We start from the raw sequence: 20,595 nt of genomic DNA, 5'->3' as shown, positions 1-20,595 counted from the left end.
ACCGCAGGCTCAGGCTCCACAGGCAGGATGGGAATGGATGACCACCAGGCAGAGCAAGAAGACTAGGCAGGCAGTTCAGGAATCTCCTGTGGCTATTCCCCTGCAAAACAGATATACTGCTTTGGATCCTGTTGGTGGGAATGGCCTCTCAGGGGAAAGCAGCAACAGCCCAATTCGTTGCACTACGGTTGGCTCTGCTGCACAGGGGAGGAGTAAAAAGTGTTGGAATGCAATAGTTATAGGGGATTCAATTGTAAGGGGAATAGATAGGTGTTCCTGTGGCCGCAAAAGAGACTCCAGGATGGTATGTTGCCTCCCTGGTGCTAGGGTCAAGGATGTCTCAGAGCGGTTATTGGACATTCTGAAGGGGGAGGGTGAACAGCCAGAGGTCGTGGTACACATTGGTACAAATGACATAGGTAAAAAAAAGGATGAGGTCCTAAAAGCAGAATATAGGGAGCTAGGAAGTAAGTTGAAAAATAGGACCTCAAAGGTAGTGATCTCAGGATTACTACCAGTACCATGTGCTAGTCAGAGTGGAAATAGCAGGATATATCAGATGAATACATGACTGAAGGGATGGTGTGAGGGGGAGGGTTTTAGATTCCTGGGACATTGGGACTGGTTCTGGGGGAGGTGGGACCAGTACAGGCTGGACGGGTTACACCTGGGCAGGACTGGGACTGATGTCCTAGGGATAGTATTTGCGAGAGTAGTTGGGGAGGGTTTAAAGTAAAATGGCAGGGGGATGGGAACCTTTGCAAGGAGTCAGAGGAGAGGGGATCAAAGACAAGAACAAAAGACAGTAACGGGAATAGGAAATGTGATAGGCAGAGAAATCAAGGGCCAGAATCAAACAGGGCCACAATGAAAGATAGTGGGAAGGGGACAAGTAATGTCAAAAAGACAAGCCTTAAGGCTTTGTGCCTTAATGCGCAGAGCATTTGCAATAAAGTGGATGAATTAATCACGCAAATAGATGTAAACGGGTATGATATAGTCGGGATTACGGAGACATGGCTGCAAGGTGACCAGGGATGGGAAATGAACATTCCGGGGTATTCAGTATTTAGGAAGGACAGAGAAAAAGCAAAAGGCGGTGGAGTTGCATAGCTGGTTAAAGAGGAAATTAACGCAATAGTGAGGAAAGATATTCGCTCTGACGATGTGGAATCTGTATGGGTAGAGCTGAGAAACACTAAGGAGCAAAAAACATTAGTGGGGGCTGTATATGGACCCCCAAACTGTAGTGGTGATGTTGGGAATGGCATTAAACAGGAAATTAAAGCCGCATGTGATAAAGGAACATCTGTGATTATGGGTGAGTTTAATCTGCATATAGATTGGGGAAATCAAATTAGTCAAAATACTGTAGAGGAGGAATTCTTGGAGTGTATACAGGATGGTTTTCTGGACCAATATGTTGAGGAACCACCTACAGAACAGGCCATCCTAGACTGGGTATTGTGTAATAAGAGAGGAATAATTGACAATCTAATGGTGCGAGATCCCTTGGGAATGAGCGACCATAATATGATGGAAACCTTCATCAAGGTGGAGAGTGACGTAGTTGAGACTAGGGTCCTGAATCTTAGTAAAGGAAACTACGAAGGTATGAGGCACGAGTTGGCTAAGACGGATTGGGAAATGTTACTTAAAGGGATGACGGTGGATAGGCAATGGCAAACATTCAAAGAGTGCATGGATAAACTGCAACAATTGTTTATCCCTATCTCGCACAAAAGTAAAACAGGAAAGGTAGCCAAACCATGGCTTACAAGGGAAATTAGAGATACCATTAGATCCAAGGAAGAGGCATATAAATTTGCTAGAAAAAACAACAGACCTGAGGATTGGGAGCAGTTTAGAATTCAGCAAAGGAGGACCAAGAGATTGATTAAGAAGGGGAAAATAGAGTACGAAAGCAAGCTTGCGGGGAACATAAAAACTGACTGTAAAAGTTTCTATAGGTATGTGAAGAGAAAAAAATTAGTGAAGACAAATGTAGGTCCTTTACAGTCAGAAACAGGGGAATTTATAATGGGGAACAAAGAAATGGCTGACTAACTAAATGCATACTTTGGTTCTGTCTTCACAAAGGAGGACACAAATATCATACCAAGAATGTTGGGGAACACAGGGCTTAGTGAGAGAGAGGAACTGAAGGAAATCAGTATTAGTAGAGAAATGGTGTTGGGGAAATTGAAGGCCGATAAATCCCCAGGGCCTGATGGTATGCATCCCAGAGTATTTAAGGAAGTGACCCTAGAAATAGTGGATGCATTGGTGGTCATCTTCCAAGATTCTATAGACTCTGGAACAGTTCCTACAGATTGGAGGGTAGCTAATGTAACCCCACTATTTAAAAAGGGAGTTATAGAGGGAATTATAGACCAGTCAGTCTGAAGTCGGTAGTAGGGAAAATTCTAGAGTCCATTATCAAAGATTTCATAGCAGAGCACTTAGAGAACAGTGGTAGAATCGGGCAGAGTCAGCATGGATTTATGAAAGGGAAATCATGCTTGACAAATCTACTAGAATTCTTCGAGGATGTAACTAGTAGAGTTGATGAGGGGGAGCCAGTGGATGTGGTTTATTTGGACTTTCAGAAGGCTTTTGACAAAGTCCCACATAAGAGATTAGCATGTAAAATTAAAGCGCATGGGATTGGGGGTAGTGTAATGCGATGGATAGAAGATTGGTTGGCAGACAGGAAACAAAGAGTAGGGATAAATGTTTTTTTTTTCCAAAAGGCAGGCAGTGACTAGTGGGGTACCGCAGGGATCGGTGCTAGGACCCCAGCTATTCACAATATACATTAATGATTTAGATGAGGGAACTACATGTAATATTTCCAAATTTGCAGATGACACAAAACTAGGTGGGAGGGTGAGTTGTGAGGAGGATGCAGAGAGACTTCAGAGTGATTTGGACAAGTTGAGTAAGTGGGCTAATGCATGGCAGATGCAGTATAATGTGGATAAATATGAGGTTATCCACTTTGGTAGCAAAAACAGGAAGGCAGACTATTATCTGAACAGTTATCAACTGATAGAGGGGAATATGCAGCAAGATCTGGGTGTTCTCGTACACCTGTCGCTGAAGGTAAGCATGCAGGTGCAACAGGTGGTAAAAAAGGCAAATGGTATGTTGGCCTTCATAGCGAGAGGATTTGAGTATAGGAGCAGGGATGTCTTGCGGCAATTATACAGGGCCTTGGTGAGGCCACACCTGGAATATTGTGTGCAGTTTTGGTCTCCTTATCCGAGGAAGGATGTTCTTGCTATAGAGGGAGTGCAGCAAAGGTTTACCAGACTGATTCCTGGGATGGTGGGTCTGACGTATGAGGAGAGATTGAGTCGGTTGGGATTATATTCGCTGGAGTTCAGAAGAGTGAGGGGGGATCTCATAGAAACCTATAAGATTCTAACAGGACTTGACAGGGTAGATGCAGGAAGGATGTTCCCGATGGTGGGAGAGTCCAGAACCAGGGTCATAGTCTAAGGATACGGGGTAAACCTTTCAGGACTGAGATGAGGAGAAATTTCTTCACCCAGAGAATGGTGAGCCGATGGAATTCGCTACCACAGAAAGCAGTTGAGGCCAAAACATTGTATGTTTTCAAGAAGGAGTTAGATATAGTTGTTGGGTCTAAAGGGAACAAAGGGTATGGGGCGAAAGCGGGAACAGGTTACTGAGTCGGATGATCAGCCATGATCATAATGAATGGCAGAGCAGGCTCGAAGGGCTGAATGGCCTACTCCTGCTCCTATTTTCTATGTTTCTATGCTCCAGACATGGCGTTTTCCTTGTGCCCTTCCATTGAAAGTAGCAAAGTGCTCCTGACAAGCCTGTTAATGAGCTCCACAATGAGCTCAGCAGGTGGTTAATTGGAAGCATGCAGGCTTCCCTTTAAACATAGCTTCGCATTCCAGAAGTGGCAGAAGCCAGTGCTGATCTTCAAGAATGCAATCTTCAAATCGCACAATGCACCTATTCCACTCCCAACGGGCTTTAAAAATCCAGCCCAATGTTTCCAGTTGATGACCTCTCATCAGTATGTGAAACTTTAACTCTGTTTTTCTTTCTGCAAATGCTCCCTGCTTTGCTGAGTGTTTCCTGCATTTTATATCCGATTTCCAGCATCTACAGTATTTTGATTTGTATCAGCAGAGTGATAGTAGGAATCGGTTATGGTGCCATCCAGCAACACTTGCACATGTCTAAGCTGTTCACCAATGTTCATTTTTGATTGATCAATTTTTTAAAATCCGTTGAGGGGTTGTGGGCATTACTGGCAAGGCCAACATTTTTTGGCATTCATCAGCAGATAACAAACATGTAAGTTCCAAAAGATATTCGGTGTTAATCTGCGCCGTTTCATTTCAGCAGTATGGGCCAGTGGGAAAACACTTGCTCTGGGTGTTTTTTCTTTATTGGATTTGACGTATGGGCCCTGACAAAAATGTGACCCCATGAATGAGCGATGCAAGATCATGTGGGTTGCTGGAGCTGTTGCACTGAAGCTGAATTTGACAAATCCACAGCATTGACTATTTTACATGGTTGGTTTAGTGAGGTGCACTTTCATTCAATGATAACGGGTGTGGATGAAGTTACTGCAAGCAATATCACTACAGGAGCCGTAGATTTTTGGCAAGTACTGAGAATGACATCATCAAATGGCCAGGTCCAGGTGCAGGATGGCGTCACTGAAATCCAGAATTATCCACACTGTCACTAATCACCCCATCAAACTAAACTGGATGAGAGTTGCAGTGACTGATGGGGCATTGTTTGTGGGTCATGGATTGTTAACAGGTTTATTGACTATAAAGTATTGGGGGAGGGGTCACCTTTACATTAAGAAAACTACAGTGACAGTGTCAGGACTGCCGGATTTCAGTCCAATGACATCAATTGCAGTACGTGTGCCAGGTTTTCTGAGAAATCAACTCACTGCCATTCATGGTCAAGAGTGTGATCCAGGTTTACAGGGGGAGAACATAGTGCAGACGTAAAGTAGGTTGGGGGAGAGGAGACAAAGTACATGGGGCAAGTCACTAGAGTAGAAACCCAGAGCTCCAGGCTCTGGAGACATGGATTCGAATCCCACCACGGCAGATGGTGGAATTTGAATTCTATTAATAAATCTGGAATGAAAAAGCTAGTCTAGTGGTATCACGAAACCAAGGTCGATCTGGTTCACTAATGTCGTTTAGAGAAGCAAATCTGCTGTCCTTACCTGGTCTGGCCTACATGTGACACCAGGCCCACAGCAATGGCTCTTAAATGCCCTCTGAAATGGCCTAGCAAGCCACTCAGATGTATCAAATTACTTCAAACCTTAAGAAAAGGAATGAAACCTGACAGACCACCCAGCATCGACCTGGGCACCAGAAACAACAAAGGCAAACCCAGCCCTGCGACCCGGCAAAGTCCTCCTGACTAACATCTGGGGCTTGTACATAAATTGGGAGAGCTGTTCTCACAGACTAGTCAAGCAATAGCCTGGCATAGTCATACTCACCGAACCATACCTTACAATGTCCCAGACACCGCCATCACCATCCTTGAGTATGTCCTGTCCCACTGGCAGGCCTGACCCACCAGAGGTGGTGGCATAGTGGTATATAGTCAGGAGGGAGTTGTCCTGGGAGTCATCAACATTGACTCTTGGCCCCCATGAATTCTCATGGCATCTGGTCCAACATTGGCAAGGAAACCTCCTGCTGACTATCACCTACCGTAGCCCTGCCCACGCACCCCCCACCCCACCCCAGCTGATGAATCAGTACTCCTCCATGTTGAACACCAATTGGAAGAAGCACTGAGGGTAGCAAGTGCATAAAACGTACTCTGGGTGAGGCACTTCAATGCCCATCACCAAGAGGGCTCAGTAGCACCACTACTGACCGAGTTGGCCGCATCCTAAAGGACATAGCTGCTAGACTGGGTCTGCGGCAGGTGGTGAGGGAACCAACAAGATGGAAAAATATACTTGATCTCATCCTCACCAATCTACCTGTCGCAGATGCATCTGTCCATGACAGTATTGGTAGGAGTAGCCACCGCACAGTTCTTGTGGAGACAAAGTCCCGTCTTCACACTGAGGGTACACATCATCCTGTTGTGTGGCACTACCATGATGCTAAATGGGATAGATTTTGAACAGATCTAGCAACTCAAAACTGGGCATCCATGAGGCGCTGTGGGCCATCAGCAGCATCAGAATTGTATTCAAGCAAATTATGTAACCTCACGGTCTGGCATATCCCCCACTCTACATCACCATCAAGCCAGGAGACCAACCCTGGTTCAATGAAGAGTGCGGGAGGGCATGACAGGAGCAGCACCAGGCATACCTCAAAATGAGGTGTCAACTTGGTGAAGCTACAACACAGGACTACCTGCATGCCAAACAGCAGAAGCAGCATGTGATAGACAGAGCTAAGTGATCCCACAGCCAACAGATCAGATCTAAGCTTGGCAGTCCTGCCACATCCAGTCGTGAATGGTGGTGGACAATTAAACTACTAACAGGAGGGGGAGGCTCCACAAATAACCCCATCCTCAACAATGGGGGAGCCCAGCACATCAGTGCGAAAGACAAGGCTGAAGCCTTTGCATCTATATTCAGCCAGAAGTGCAGGTGGATGATCCATCTCAGTCTCCTCCTGAAGTCCCCAGCATCACAGATGCCAGTCTTCAGCCAATTTGATTCACTCCGCGTGATATCAAAAAACAGCTGAAGGTACTGGATACTGCAAAGGCCATGGGCCCTGACAACATTCCAGCTATCGTACTGAAGACTTGTGCTCCAGAACTAGCCGCGGCCCCTAGCCAAGCTGTTCCAGTACAGCTACAACACTGGCACCTACCCAGCAATGTGGAAAATTGCCCAGGTATGTTCTGTACACAAAAAGCAGGACAAATCCAACCTGGCCAATTACTGCCCCATCAGCCTCCTCTCAATCATCAGCAAAGTGATGTAAGGGATCATCGACAGTGCTACCAAGCAGCACTTGCTCAGCAATAACCTGCTCAGTGACGCTCAGTTTGGGTTCCGCCAGAGCCACTCAGCTCCTGACCTCATCACAGCATTTGTTCAAACATGGACAAAAGAGCTGAACTCCTGAGGTAAGGTGAGTGTGACTGCCCTTGACATCAAGGCAACATTTGACCGAGTATGGCTTCAAGGAGCCCTAGCAAAACTGCAGTCATGGGAATCAGGGGGAAAACTCTCTGCTGGTTGGAGTCATACCGACAACAAAGGAAGATGGTTGTGGTTGTTGGGGGTCAATCATCTCAGTCCCAGGACATCAGTGCAGGAGTTCCTCAGGGTAGTGTCCTTGGTCCAACCATCTTCAGCTACTTCATTAATGACCTTCCCTCCATCCCAAGGTCAGAAATGGGGATGTTCGCTGAAGATTTAACAATGTTCAGCAGCATTTGCAACTTGTCAGATACTGAAGCAGCGCATGTCCACATGCAGCAAGACCTGGACAACATCCAGGCTTGGGCTGATAAGTGGCAAGTAACATTCGCGCCACACAAGTGGCGGGCAATGGCCATCTCCAACAAGAGAGAATCTAACCATCTCCCCTTGATGTTCAATGGCATTACCATCGCTGAATCCCCCACAATCAACATCCTGGAACTGTCGTTCTAATAGCACTGTGTGTGTACCGACACCCCAAGGACTGCAGCCGTTCAAGAAGGCAGCTTACCACCACCTTCTCAAGGCGCAATTAGGGATGGGCAATAAATGCTGGACTAGCCAGCGACACCCACATCCCCCTAATGAATAAAAGAAAAAGTGTAAAACAGATGGAGGGGAAAGAGGAAGAATGTTATCTAGATCTTCCCATTCTCCCTCTCAGCCCCCCATCTTCAACTTGAATCATGTTCTCTCCCTTTCCCTCCCCAAATCTCCTTTGTGCTCCCTCCGCACCCTGAGCTCCTGATCTTCTTCCCCACCCCCAACAATCGAGTCTAATGAAGACTATCTGAAACCATGCAAAACCAGATCTGAACAGGACATATTCTCCAGCTCATACACTTTCTATTATCGTTCTCATATGTTAACTCTCATATAGAATCATTGAAACTTATAGCACAGAAGGAAGCCATTCAGACTGTCGAGCCTGTGCTGCGTCTTTGAAAGAACAGTTGTGCTAGGTCCCACACTTCTGCTTTTTGGTCGCAACCCTCTAATTTCCTCACCTACTTGTCCAACTCTCTTTTTAAATTCGTCATGGAATCAGCTTCCACTACCTTTTCAGGTACAGCATTCCAGAATCCAACATCTCTCAGAGTGAAAAAAAATTCCCTTCTGTCTTCCCTTTCGATCTTATGCTAATGATTTTGAATGTATGACCTCTGGTTATTGACCCACTCGTTAGAGGGAATATTCTTTCTCTATTTACTCTATCAAGACCTCTCATCATATTGAAAATCTTGATTGAGCCATCTCTTAATCTTCTCCGTTCCAAGGAGAACAGTCCTAACTTTTCCAACCTCTCCTCAAATTGAAGTTTCTCATCCTTTTCTGAGATCTTTACATCTTTCCTGACATGCAGTGCCCAGAATTGTCCACAATAACTCCAGCTGAGGCCTAACCAATCACTTATAAAGCTCGAGCATGATCTCTTTGCTTTTATATACTATTTATAAACCCAAGTAACCAATATGATTTTTTTAACCACCTTTCAACTGCTCTTCCACCTTTAATGATTTGTGCATATGGACACCAAGGTCTCACTGCTCATTTATACTTTTCAAAATTGTGCTATTTATAGTATATGGTCTTTGCATGTTAATCCTCCCAAAATGTATCACTTCAAACTCCTTTGCATTGAACTCCATCTGCCATGCTTCAGACCATTTCACCATCCTGTCTATGTCAGCCTGAAGCCCATTACTGTGTCTCTGTCATTTTCTTTTTCCTGCTCATATTCTTCAACTTTCACAGTCATATTTCTTATCTTGCTCATGTTTTCCCTTGAATTCTTTCTCAACGGCTAACTCACCTCTGCCCCTCTTTCTTGATCCAATATTTTCGTTCTCTGTTGCTGTCTCGCTCTCTCCTTCTGATGCAGACCCCACTGTTTATCTCTGACACACTCATGTTCTCTTCCTTTCTCTCTGATATTTGACTAGACACTTAACACACTTGAACCCTTTTACAAAGTGCTCTATTGACACAAATAGGCCTCAAACACATCATTCACAGTTTGCTAGTCTGTCGTCATGGTTTCTGGACTCTTGACAAGATCAAATGCACACAGAAACAAGATTCATCCTCTTTGTAGTTTGCAAGAGGTAATTATACAAGGGCAAATAAAATATGAAGCTTCAAAAAAAAGCTGCTGTTTCATTTTGAGATAAGAATGATTTATTCAAGATGGGGGGAATTTATGCAGAATATTTATGGCTGACTCAATTAAAGCTAACAGAAGTCACATGATGTAAGGCTGTTCCCACAGAATGATTAAAGATTTGAAAGCTAACCTTCATATTTCAAATACAAAACGGTTAAAGCTTGTAGACAGGAGAAGAGGATTTTTTTTTAAAAAGATCACTATCTAAAAGCATAACTCCTTACATTTCGAATATGAGCAAATTTTTTGGTACTTTTTTTTAACACACAGCAGAGAGGAATGATTTTCATTACAGTCCAGCCAGACTAAACCACATCTGCAGATGTGAAGCTTATGAGAATGTGTGTTGAATAACTTCCTTTTAAATTGAAATGGAGTTACGTTGGCCAGAAAATGCCTTCAGTGTGCTTGCATGGGAAGCAGCTCTGGCAGAAGTGCTGCTGTGCCAGAACTATGTGCTATGTGATATTAGACACAATAGGGCCAATTTCCTTCCCCATTTTTGGATGGGAATGAGACAATAGTGCTATCAAAAATCAGATCTCAGGATTTACAAGCTTGATACCCTTTTATCAGCATCCATAGGTGGCCATAACAGCTGCCTGTAACAAACAGGAGCCTCATTGAAGCAAATCAGGGGCCTATGACACCAATATGACCCAGATACTATTTTCATGCCTTTTAGTGTGGCTCATGTCTGGACTAGCTCAGTACTTCTGCGCAGAGTACAGGTCACAATTCAACAAGGGGGCATTTACCTGCAAGTCATCATCTCATTGGTATCTACCTAGAACGTTGAAGGAATTTACTGAGAATGCTTTCTGGCTAAAATTATACCTTTTAGCCATGTCAACCATTCCCTTGGCATAGTGAGGTGCTTGAGTACTGGAAAATGGGAGTGATTTTGGCCACATCTAACTGGCTGCAGAAGAGGAAGAACATGAGCAGCAACAGAAACCAGTGGGGAGTAGCACGTAGTCCTGCAATGAGCCCAAAAAAGGGATGTCTCATTGTGCTCATAGGGTCTACAGGTCGGAGTCGGTTACCGAAACGCCAGTGAAGAGCCGTATAGGTGTAGATTGCACATCTCACAAGAGGCCATTGCAGAGATTTGCAGAATGCCACAGCAGGAGCCACTACCACAGCTGTCACTGCACAGTTTGTGTTAGTTAAGGTGACTGCAGCCCCGAATTTCAATGCACCAGGGTCAGGATACAGCTGAAGACATAGGAAATGTCAATCAGGCTGTGGTGCAATCCTGCATAAAGCGGGTCACAGACACACCATTTGCTCGAGATAATAATTTCATTGCATTGCCCATGGACCCCAGGTGCCAGCAGGAAAGGCCTATTAGGTTTACAGTCATTGCAGGAATCCCACAAGTTCAAGGTGCCATTGACTACACACACGTAGTGATTAGGGCTGCCGCCAATGAACTTGGCACCTTTTAAGGGCTTCACTCCCTTAACATCTGGCTGGTATTTGACCACCAGCAGCGGTTCACGCAGGTCTGTGTCTGCATCCCAGGGCAGCCCTTGCACTGATTACATCCTCCGCAGACTTGGCTGATGACTCCCACACTGAAACCAAAGGATACCAGTGGAGATCAGAAACAACAGCAGACACAGTTCAAATGGAGCACTGAGCAGCACACAGGGATGTAGAAACAATGATTCCATTGTCCGGAGATGATCTGACCGTTTCTGACCATACATCTCTGGAAGAGTATTGAAGATAGTACTGGCATGCTGCCTCCTACATAACTTGGCTCCACAGTGGCGCAGTGGTTAGCACCACAGCCTCACAGCTCCAGGGACCCAGGTTCGATTCTGGGTACTGCCTGTGCGGAGTTTGCAAGTTCTCCCTGTGACTGCGTGGGTTTTCGCCGGGTGCTCCGGTTTCCTCCCACATCCAAAGACTTGCAGGTGATAGGTAAATTGGCCGTTGTAAATTGCCCCTAGTGTAGGGAGGTGATAGGGAATATGGGATTACTGTGGGGTTAGTATAAAAATGGGTGGTTGTTGGTCAGCACAGACTCGGTGTGCCGAAGGGCCTGTTTCAGCGCTGTATCTCTAAATAAAATAAAAATAAAAATAAATAATGAGGTGAGATACTGTTGGCAACAGATAAGGAGGATCATCCACTGCATGAGGAGGAAGCTTAAGATTTCAAAGATGAAGTGATAGACGGTCTACAACGTCAACCTGTATCTAGAGCCAACAATTCACTTACCGTTCCTTCTCCTAACTGACTTCTTCCCTCTACCATGCCCACCTATTTCCTTCCTAAACCATTGGAACCAGTCCAGCTATCCTCTAATAAAGGACTTCCATCCCAATAACCATCATCATGCCAGCTGACTGACCTCTAGAAGCGTTCAGAAATTCGAGCATCCCATCCACTCGCCTCATCAAACACCACCTACCCCACCTGTAGCAGAGTCTGCAGATCCTGAATTGGACTATTCAGTCACCGAAGGACCCACAACCCTGGAGTAGAAGAAAGTCATCCTTGTTCCCGAGGGGCTGCCTAAGAAGAAGAAGATAAGAGATCTTTGAGCTCAGAGGGCTTGGCTGCAGACTGCAGCATCTTGGACAGACTGCCCAAGATTGTTTCCTGGCACTATTGTAGGCAATAGTTCAGGCGATAATAGAGGAACAAGCATGTTGTCATCCTGAGAAACTCATTAACCTCCATTGGGACTCTGCTGTCACTGAAGAAAGACAAGAAAAGCAAAGTGCCTGCACTCTTTCTCAAGCCAATACTGACGGACAGTACCAGGCACTTGTCAGGACCTCCATCTATCAGTAAGGTAAAGCATTTTGTAATACTGGATTTATATCTTAGCACTAATTTCAGAGTGAGAGGAAAACTGGCTCACCATGAACAATAAACACTAAATGGCGAGTAACAATGATTACAGATTATAAAACGTCCACAATTCTAGGTGATGTGCTGTACACAGTCAAACATGGTAAAAGCCAATGGTGAAAGTAATTAAATATTGTACTGCAGAAAGAAATCCATTACGTGATCAAAGGATAATCATGGGAACAGGAGTATATCATTCAGTTCCTCAAGTCTGTTCACCATTCAGTTAAATCATAGCCGATCTGTACCTTAAAAAAGGAAAGGGAATACTTGCATTTATGTGGAGCCTTTCACAACTAATACAACAACTTTTATTTATATAGCATCTTCAATGTAATAAAACGTCCCAAGGCACTTCACAGGAGCATTATTAAACAAAGTAAGGCACTGAGCCACAAAAGGAGATAATAGGTCAGATGACCAAAAGCCCGGTCAAAGATTTGGGTTTTAAGGAGTTTCTTAAAGGAGGAAGGCGAGGTGGAGAGGTGGGGAGGTGTAGTGAGGGTATTCCAGAGCTTGAGGCCTAGACAGCTGAAGGTACAGCCACCCATGGTGGAGCGATTAAAATCAGTGATGCACAAAGGGCAAAACTAGAGGAGCGCAGACTATTGTACTTCCCAATGCGCTTTACAGCCAATGAAAGACTTTTTAAAAGTGTAGTCACTGTTGTAATGTTGGAAAGGCAGCAGCCAATTTGTATACTGTGAGCACCCACAAACAGAAATGCAATAATGATCAGAAAATCTGTTTTTGTGATGCTGATTAAAGTTAAACATTGGACAGGACACAGGGAATAACTCCTCTGCTCTTCTTTGAAATAATGCTATGGGATCTTTTATGCCCACTTACGAGAATAGACAGGGCCTGGGTTTAATGCCTCATCTGAGGGACAGCACATCCGACAAATCAGCACTGCCTCAGTACTGCACTGGAGCATTCGCCTGGATTATTGTGCTCAAGTCCTGGAGTGGGATTTAAACCCACAACCTTCTGACTCAGAGGCAGGAGTACTGAGCCAGGGCTAACCCCATTTACCCATTGTTGCTCCATATCACTTCACATCCTTACTTAAAAATAATCTATCAGTCTCAGTCGAAAAGCTTCAATTGACCCAGCATTCACAACTTTTTGTGGGAAGAGAGTTCCAAATTTCTTCTACCCTTTGTGTGGAGAAGTGCTTCCTGATTTCATTCTTGAATGGCCTACCTCCAATTTTCTGAGATTATACCCTCTTGTTCTGGATTCCCCCAGCAGAGGAAATAATTCCTCTGTAAATACTCTAAAATCCTATCATTATAATCGATTTGATCATCCCTTAATCTTCTATAATCAAGGGAATACAAACTATGTTTATGCAAATCGTTCTCATTATTTAATCCTTAAAGCCCTGGTGACTCTGTGCTGCACCCCCTCCAAGTCCAATACAACCTTCCTAAATCCATTGCACAAAGGAGAACACAGTAATCCAGATGGGTTCTGACCAAAACTCTAGACAACTGAAGCATAACTTCCTCTTTTTTTCTCAGCCCCCATGAGCTAAAGGCCAGTCTTCCATGAGCCTTTGTGATTGCTTTTTGTACCTCTCCGCTAGCTTTTAGTAGTTTAGTCTCCTTGCTCTTCCACAGTTCCTAATTTGTCGCCATTTAAAAAAAATTCTGATTTATCTTCCTTGAATTCAGGGTAGATGATTTCACACTTCCTGACATTGAACTCCATTTGTCACAGTTTTCCCACTCACTTAATCTGTCAATGTCCCTTTGTAACTTCCTGCTCCCTTCTACACTACTTACTATGACTCCTAACTTAGTATCATCCAGAAACTTGGATATACAACTCTCTATTCCTTTATCCAAATCATTGAGAAATATGTTGGAAAGATACCTGGGGAACACCACTTGTCACATCCTGTCATTCTGAATGCGTACCCTTTATCCCTAGTCTCTGCTTTCCATTTCCCAACCAATTTTTAACCTATGTCAGAGGTTTGCCTCCAATTCCGTGCCCTATCATTTTTGCTAATAATCTCCTCTGTGGAACTTTACCATACTCCTTCTGGATGTCCAGATAGATAATATCCATTAACAGTTCCTTATCCATCATGTTTGTGACCTTCTCAAGAAATGCAACTATATTAGGTAAACATGACTTACCCATCACAAAATTATGGATCAAAATTTGCAATTCTTTCCTGAATGGGTGCCCAGCTGGCTTTAAAGGTTAGGGTACATTTTAAGACTCATTTTAATATATCAGTAAAAGCTGTCAGTGAACAGCATTCTGGTGTTCGCCTTGGGTGTAACGTGAGGAGTTAATTGTGGTTCACTTTCAAGAAAGGCACCTGAAAACAATTTCCATAAACTCGGGAAGTAAATTGGTAAGTTGTTTAACTGGCTTGAGGTATGTAAATTGTTAATTGGGTAAGTGCCAATGCTCCTTATGTCATAGATAGATCAGTTCAGGCTTAGCTGTTCAGGTGGGAGGTAAAAGAGTCTGGCAAAAAACATTCGAGGGCTAAGAGTTTATATTTCTCTTGGTAAAACCTGTGGCTTCAACACCTCAGAAAAACAAACAGATCTGTTTAATGTCATAGCCAGTCCACTTTCAACTCCCCAGTAAGGAGTTATTTATTTTTGAACAAGGTATTTGAATGCATTGAAATCACTAAACAGACTTCATGAATTCACTCAGTTGTGCAAAATGTCAAATACAGACACATCCGTCCACTTGCAATATGCACAGATGTTCAGTGCCATTTAACAAATAAATACAGTAGCACACTGAGCAATTCAAAATCACATAGAAAATAGATGAATTCATCGCTCAACAGTGCAATTTAAAGCAAAGCTAACAACTTAAATGTAAAGAAATATTAAACTTCCTGCAGCAACAATGCAGTACAGAGAAAGTGATGAGAGATACAATGCTACCTGGGGATTAGTGATGTAAAAAGATTACATCATGTTTGAAGAGCTGTTTACTTTTCCCCTTTCGTTCTAAACTGTTGATTATTGTGACAAATCTAAACGTATTCTGTGCTTTGGCTGGTGCCCGTTGACTCAAGACAGCAAGAGCTCCAGCTCACGTCAGCTTGCTAAGTGTCAGCTTGTCTCTGTTGGTAGTACTTTCACCTTTTAGTGAGAAGTTTGTGGGTTCAAATCCCATTGTAGATGTGTCCATATAACTTAGGTCTAACACTTTGGTGACATACTGAGGAGTGCTGTATTGTTTGGAGGTGTTATCTTTTGCATTAAACCAAAGCATCATCTATACATGAGCATGGACATAAAAAATCCTATGGCACTATTTGAAGACAAGCATAGAGTGTTCCAGTGCCCTAATTTTCTTTTAATCAACATCATCAAAAACAGATTGCCTGGTCATTCATCATTCGCTCTTTATGCGGACATAACAGTGACTGTGAAAGTGCTTTAGGACATAATAAGATGCTACATAAGGGCATATTCGTTCCTTAATATTTCACTAGGAAATAGAGATATCATGCTTGGTCGACCTCGGACTGGATGAGCACAAAACTATAGGGGGAGTTTTGTCTTAAATCATGTGCTATCGGTTGGCTCAGCCCAGCCTAACGGGACATCTGTTTACTTCTGTCAGTGAGTACTTTACCATCTGCCAACTTCAGGGGAGCAACTTTGGTGATGGCAGGGCCAAGCGCTCTCTTGATCCCTTTGTACGTAGCTCGTAGATTTCCTTTGTCACATGCAGTTTGGATTTCTTGACATAAGGCAGCATCTCCCTTTCCTTTCCATAGCTATCTTGGCTACTTTCAGTTTATGCTATTGGGTTTATGTTGTGCATCATGTAGGCTTTGTTTTTTGAATCAATGACATATCATCTCAGCTGAGTAGGTCTCAAACCAGCCCTTGGTGTGGGTTCTGCCTTTACCAAAAGATGGTTCTGCTGCTTCATAGGTGATTGAGCTTAGTGACTTTCAAGCTTCCTCGATGCCAGCATTGGTGCTTCCCCTTAATGCTTTGGTGGGTAGCAAGCTTTCTAGTGACAGTGCGAAGTGCTGGTATTTAGCAGCATTGCTTATGCACGGGATGTACATGTGTGGTGAAGCGTGGCGAGCCGTCGTGTTTGGAGCTGTGGAACATTCGGTGGTGTACCTTAACTCTGCTGTTGATAAGACAGTATGGTAGGTGTGGGTGTGAAGGACACTTGCAAAATGTACATGGGATAACACCAAGCTGACCCTTAGGACCAAGCTGATGGTTTATAAGATCTGTGTTCTCAGCACCTTGCATTACGGCTGTGAAACATGGGCGACTTACAGCTACCAGGAAAAGAAGCTCAATCATTTCCATCTTCGCTGTCTGCGGTGCATTATGGGTATATCCTGGCAGGATAAAATCACAAATGTGGCAGGCCTCTCAAAGGCAGAGCTGCCAAGTGTGTTGGCACTAATCAAACAGAGGTGGTTTCAGTGGATCGGACACGTCCACAGGATGGAAGACGGTTGCGTACCCAAGGACCTTCTGTACGGTGAGGTAGCTGGGGCCAGACGACCAGTGGGGCACCCAAAGCTCTGCTTCAAGGATGCTTGCAAGCTTGACATAGAGGCCCTAAATGTTGATTATAGCACCTGGGAGTCAGTAGCTAGGGAAAGAGAGAAATGGCAACACATCCTGTGGACTGCCACGATGACCAGTGGCTATAGGTGGCAACATCAAAAACAACAACGCACAGCGTCACTTGGCAGCGTGTGTGCCACTTGTGGCAGAACCTGCCTCTCAAGGACAGGCCTTCACAGCCACTGGCAAATGTGCACCAAGAGAAGACACTCGACTGAAATGGTTGTTTGCTGTGTGTCCATCATCTTTCGTAAATGGAATGATGCCAACCAACCATTGATTGGCTCGGCTACCCAGTAAACACCTCTCCCTATTTAAATTTCTATTGACCTCACTGAAACTGAAAATCAGGAGAGGTGCTTATTGGGTAGTGGAGCTGACTGATAGGGCAGATTTTAAGCCATCACCCAAAGTCAAAATTACTCCCTTTGTGTTTCAGTGTGGCAACTGTGATTGATGATACAGTTAGATAAGACTATTCTGGATCATGTCATTGCACAGAAATATTGCAATATATTTTCGGTAATATCATTGCCCTTTCAGCAGTTATCAAATTGCTGAAACATTACATTTTTGGATTCCAGCTAGGTCACGGACAAATCTTATAATATTTCTATTTTCTTTTCATTCCACTTTGGTACTGCAGGCTTGTGCCGGTTCAGAATTAGATTAAGACAGCCCACACTCATTTCACTTACGATCCTCATTTCACTTTCCAGCTGTTAGGAGTGTGACCACTTGCGAAGGACAACTAACTAACTTAAGTAGACGGACCTGTTTAGAGTTAGAGTGGAATAAAAAAATAAACAAAAACATGAAATCTGATCTTGGGGAGTTTGAGAACGGAAGAACACAAGAAATAGGAACAGGAGTAGAACATTCAATACGATCAGGGCTGATCTTGGGCTTCAACTCCACTTTCCCACCCACTCGCTATATCCCTTGATTGTCTAAATGGGCTAAATGAACTGGGGAGCACTGTGTTACTGAGAAATTGATACTGAAAGAATTAAACATCAAAATTAAAATTTTAGTACTTTCATTCCTGAACAATCTTTAGATAAGATCTTTTGAAAAGAAAAATCAATCATACTGACTTGAGATAATCTCCCCAGTATTGCCAGGATATGGGGGGAGGTTGAAATTCCTCCTCTCACAAAAAAGGGAGAATATCTGTTTTTCTTCAAAATGAATGCACCACTAATGGAATTGGTTTCTCAGAAATTGCATATTTCAAATCTGCTTGTTTTCACAACCTCCTCACAGGGACTTTAACTATTGAGACATAAAGGCATTCTCCTGTGATTCATTGAGAAAAGAATTCCATCCCTATGGCACTTCTCCAAAGAGCGAATCTGTTCGGCAACCTTTAATTCTTTTTAACTTTGCAACTTGCTAATTAAATAGATCCTGCTGCTGAACAATATTGTGGGGATGCATTTTATTTAGAGAGATAGGGAATAGGATATGATGAGAAGGCCGGAGGCTGGGGTTGAGATCAATCAAAAGGAGTCTCGCCAGTTGGGCTAGATAGTTCTTCCGAAACTGTTTTGTGTTTCCTATTCCTCAAATCTCTTCATAAATCAAAAAAGCATGTACAGCAGGATCGTCCTCTGAAACAGCTATTTGGGTGGTAAATATGACTGAAGTTAGTTGCAATAACTAACTATCCAAGTGGTTTCCTATATTACAAAAGTGACTACACTTCAAAAGTACTTCATTGGCTGCAAAGCACTTTGGGACATCCTGAGATCATGAAAGATGCTATATAAATGCAAATTCTTTCTTCAATTGCACATTATGCACAACAGCCAGAAGCGCTGCACAAAGAACAGCCAGGCGCTGCACAAATGACTACTGGCAACACCTATGCAGTCATATTCAGCTGGCCTCAGACACCAGAAACATCAGAGGAATGTATGATGGCATTAAGAGAGCTTTTGGGCCAACCATCAAGAAGATCGCCCCCCTCAAATCTAAATCAGGGGACACAATCACTGACCAACGCAAGCAAATGGACCGCTAGGTTGAACACTACCTAGAACTGTACTCCACGGAGAATGTTGTCACTGAGACTGCCCTCAATGCAGCCCAGCCTCTGCCAGTCATGGATGAGCTGGACAAACAGCCAACAAAATTGGAACTCAGTATGCCATTGATTCTCTAGCCAGCGGAAAAGCCCCTGGGAAGGACAGCATTACCCCTGAAATAATCAAGAGTGCTAAGCCTGCTATACTCTACGAACTGCTTTACCTATGCTGGGACGAGGGACCAGTACCACAGGACATGCGCAATGCCAATATCATCACCCTTTATAAAAACAAAGGTGACCGCGGTGACTGCAACAACTACCGTGGAATCTCCCTGCTCAGCATAGTGGGGAAAGTCTTCGCTCGAATCGCTTTAAACAGGCTCCAGAACCTGGCCGAGCGTGTCTACCCTGAGGCACAGTGTGGCTTTCGAGCAGAGAGATCGACCATTGACATGCTGTTCTCCCTTCGTCAACTACAGGAGAAATGCCGCGAACAACAGATGCCCATCTACGTTGCTTGCATTGATCTCACCAAAGCCTTTGACCTCGTCAGCAGACGTGGTCTCTTCAGACTACTAGAAAAGATCGGCTGTCCACCAATGCTATTAAGTATCATCACCTCATTCCATGACAATATGAAAGGCACAATTCAGCATAGCGACGCCTCATCAGACCCCTTTCCTATCCTGAGTGGCGTGAAACAGGGCTGTGTTCTCGCACCCACACTGTTTGGGATCTTCTTCTCCCTGCTGCTCTCACATGCGTTCAAGTCTTCAGAAGAAGGAATTTTCCTCCACACAGGATCAGGTGGCATGTTGTTCATCCTTGCCCGTCTAAGAGCGAAGACCAAAGTACAGAAAGTCCTCACCAGGGAACTCCTCTTTGCTGACGATGCTGCATTACCATCTCACACTGAAGAGTGTCTGCAGAGTCTCATCGACAAGTTTGCGGCTGCCTGCAACGAATTTGGCCTAACCATCAGCTTCAAGATAATGAACATCATGGGACAGGACGTCAGAAATGCTCCATCCATCAGTATTGGCGACCACGCTCTAGAGGTGGTTCAAGAGCTCAACTATCACCAGTAACCTGTCTCTCGATGCAGAAATCAACAAGTGCATGGGAAAGGCTTCCACTGCTATGTCCAGACTGGCCAAGAGAGAGTGGGAAAATGGCGCACTGACACGGAACACAAAAGTCCGAGTGTATCAAGCCTGTGTCCTCAGTAACAAAAACAAGAAATGCTGGAATCACTCAGCAGGTCTGGCAGCATCTGTGGAAAGAGAAGCAGAGTTAACGTTTCGGGTCAGCGACCCTTCGCTGAAGAAGTTCTGCTTAATTCACTGTGTCCTCAGTACCTTGCTCTACGCAGCGAGGCCTGGACAACGTATTTCAGCCAAGAGCAACGTCTCAATTCATTCCATCTTCGCTGCGTCCGGAGAATCCTTGGCATCAGGTGGCAGGACCGTATCTCCAACACAGAAGTCCTCGAGGCGGCCAACATACCCAGCTTATACACCCTACTGAGTCAGCGGCGCTTGAGATGGCTTGGCCATGTGAGCCGCATGGAAGATGGCAGGATCCCGAAGGACACATTGTACAGCGAGCTCGCCACTGGTATTAGACCCACCGGCCGTCCATGTCTCCGCTTTAAAGACGTCTGCAAACGTGACATGAAGTCCTGTGACATTGATCACAAGTCGTGGGAGTCAGT

Source organism: Heterodontus francisci, chromosome 5 (assembly GCF_036365525.1).
Source record: "Heterodontus francisci isolate sHetFra1 chromosome 5, sHetFra1.hap1, whole genome shotgun sequence".
In the NCBI taxonomy this organism is placed as follows: Eukaryota; Metazoa; Chordata; class Chondrichthyes; order Heterodontiformes; family Heterodontidae; genus Heterodontus; species Heterodontus francisci.
Note: the sequence above shows the minus strand (reverse complement) of the source record.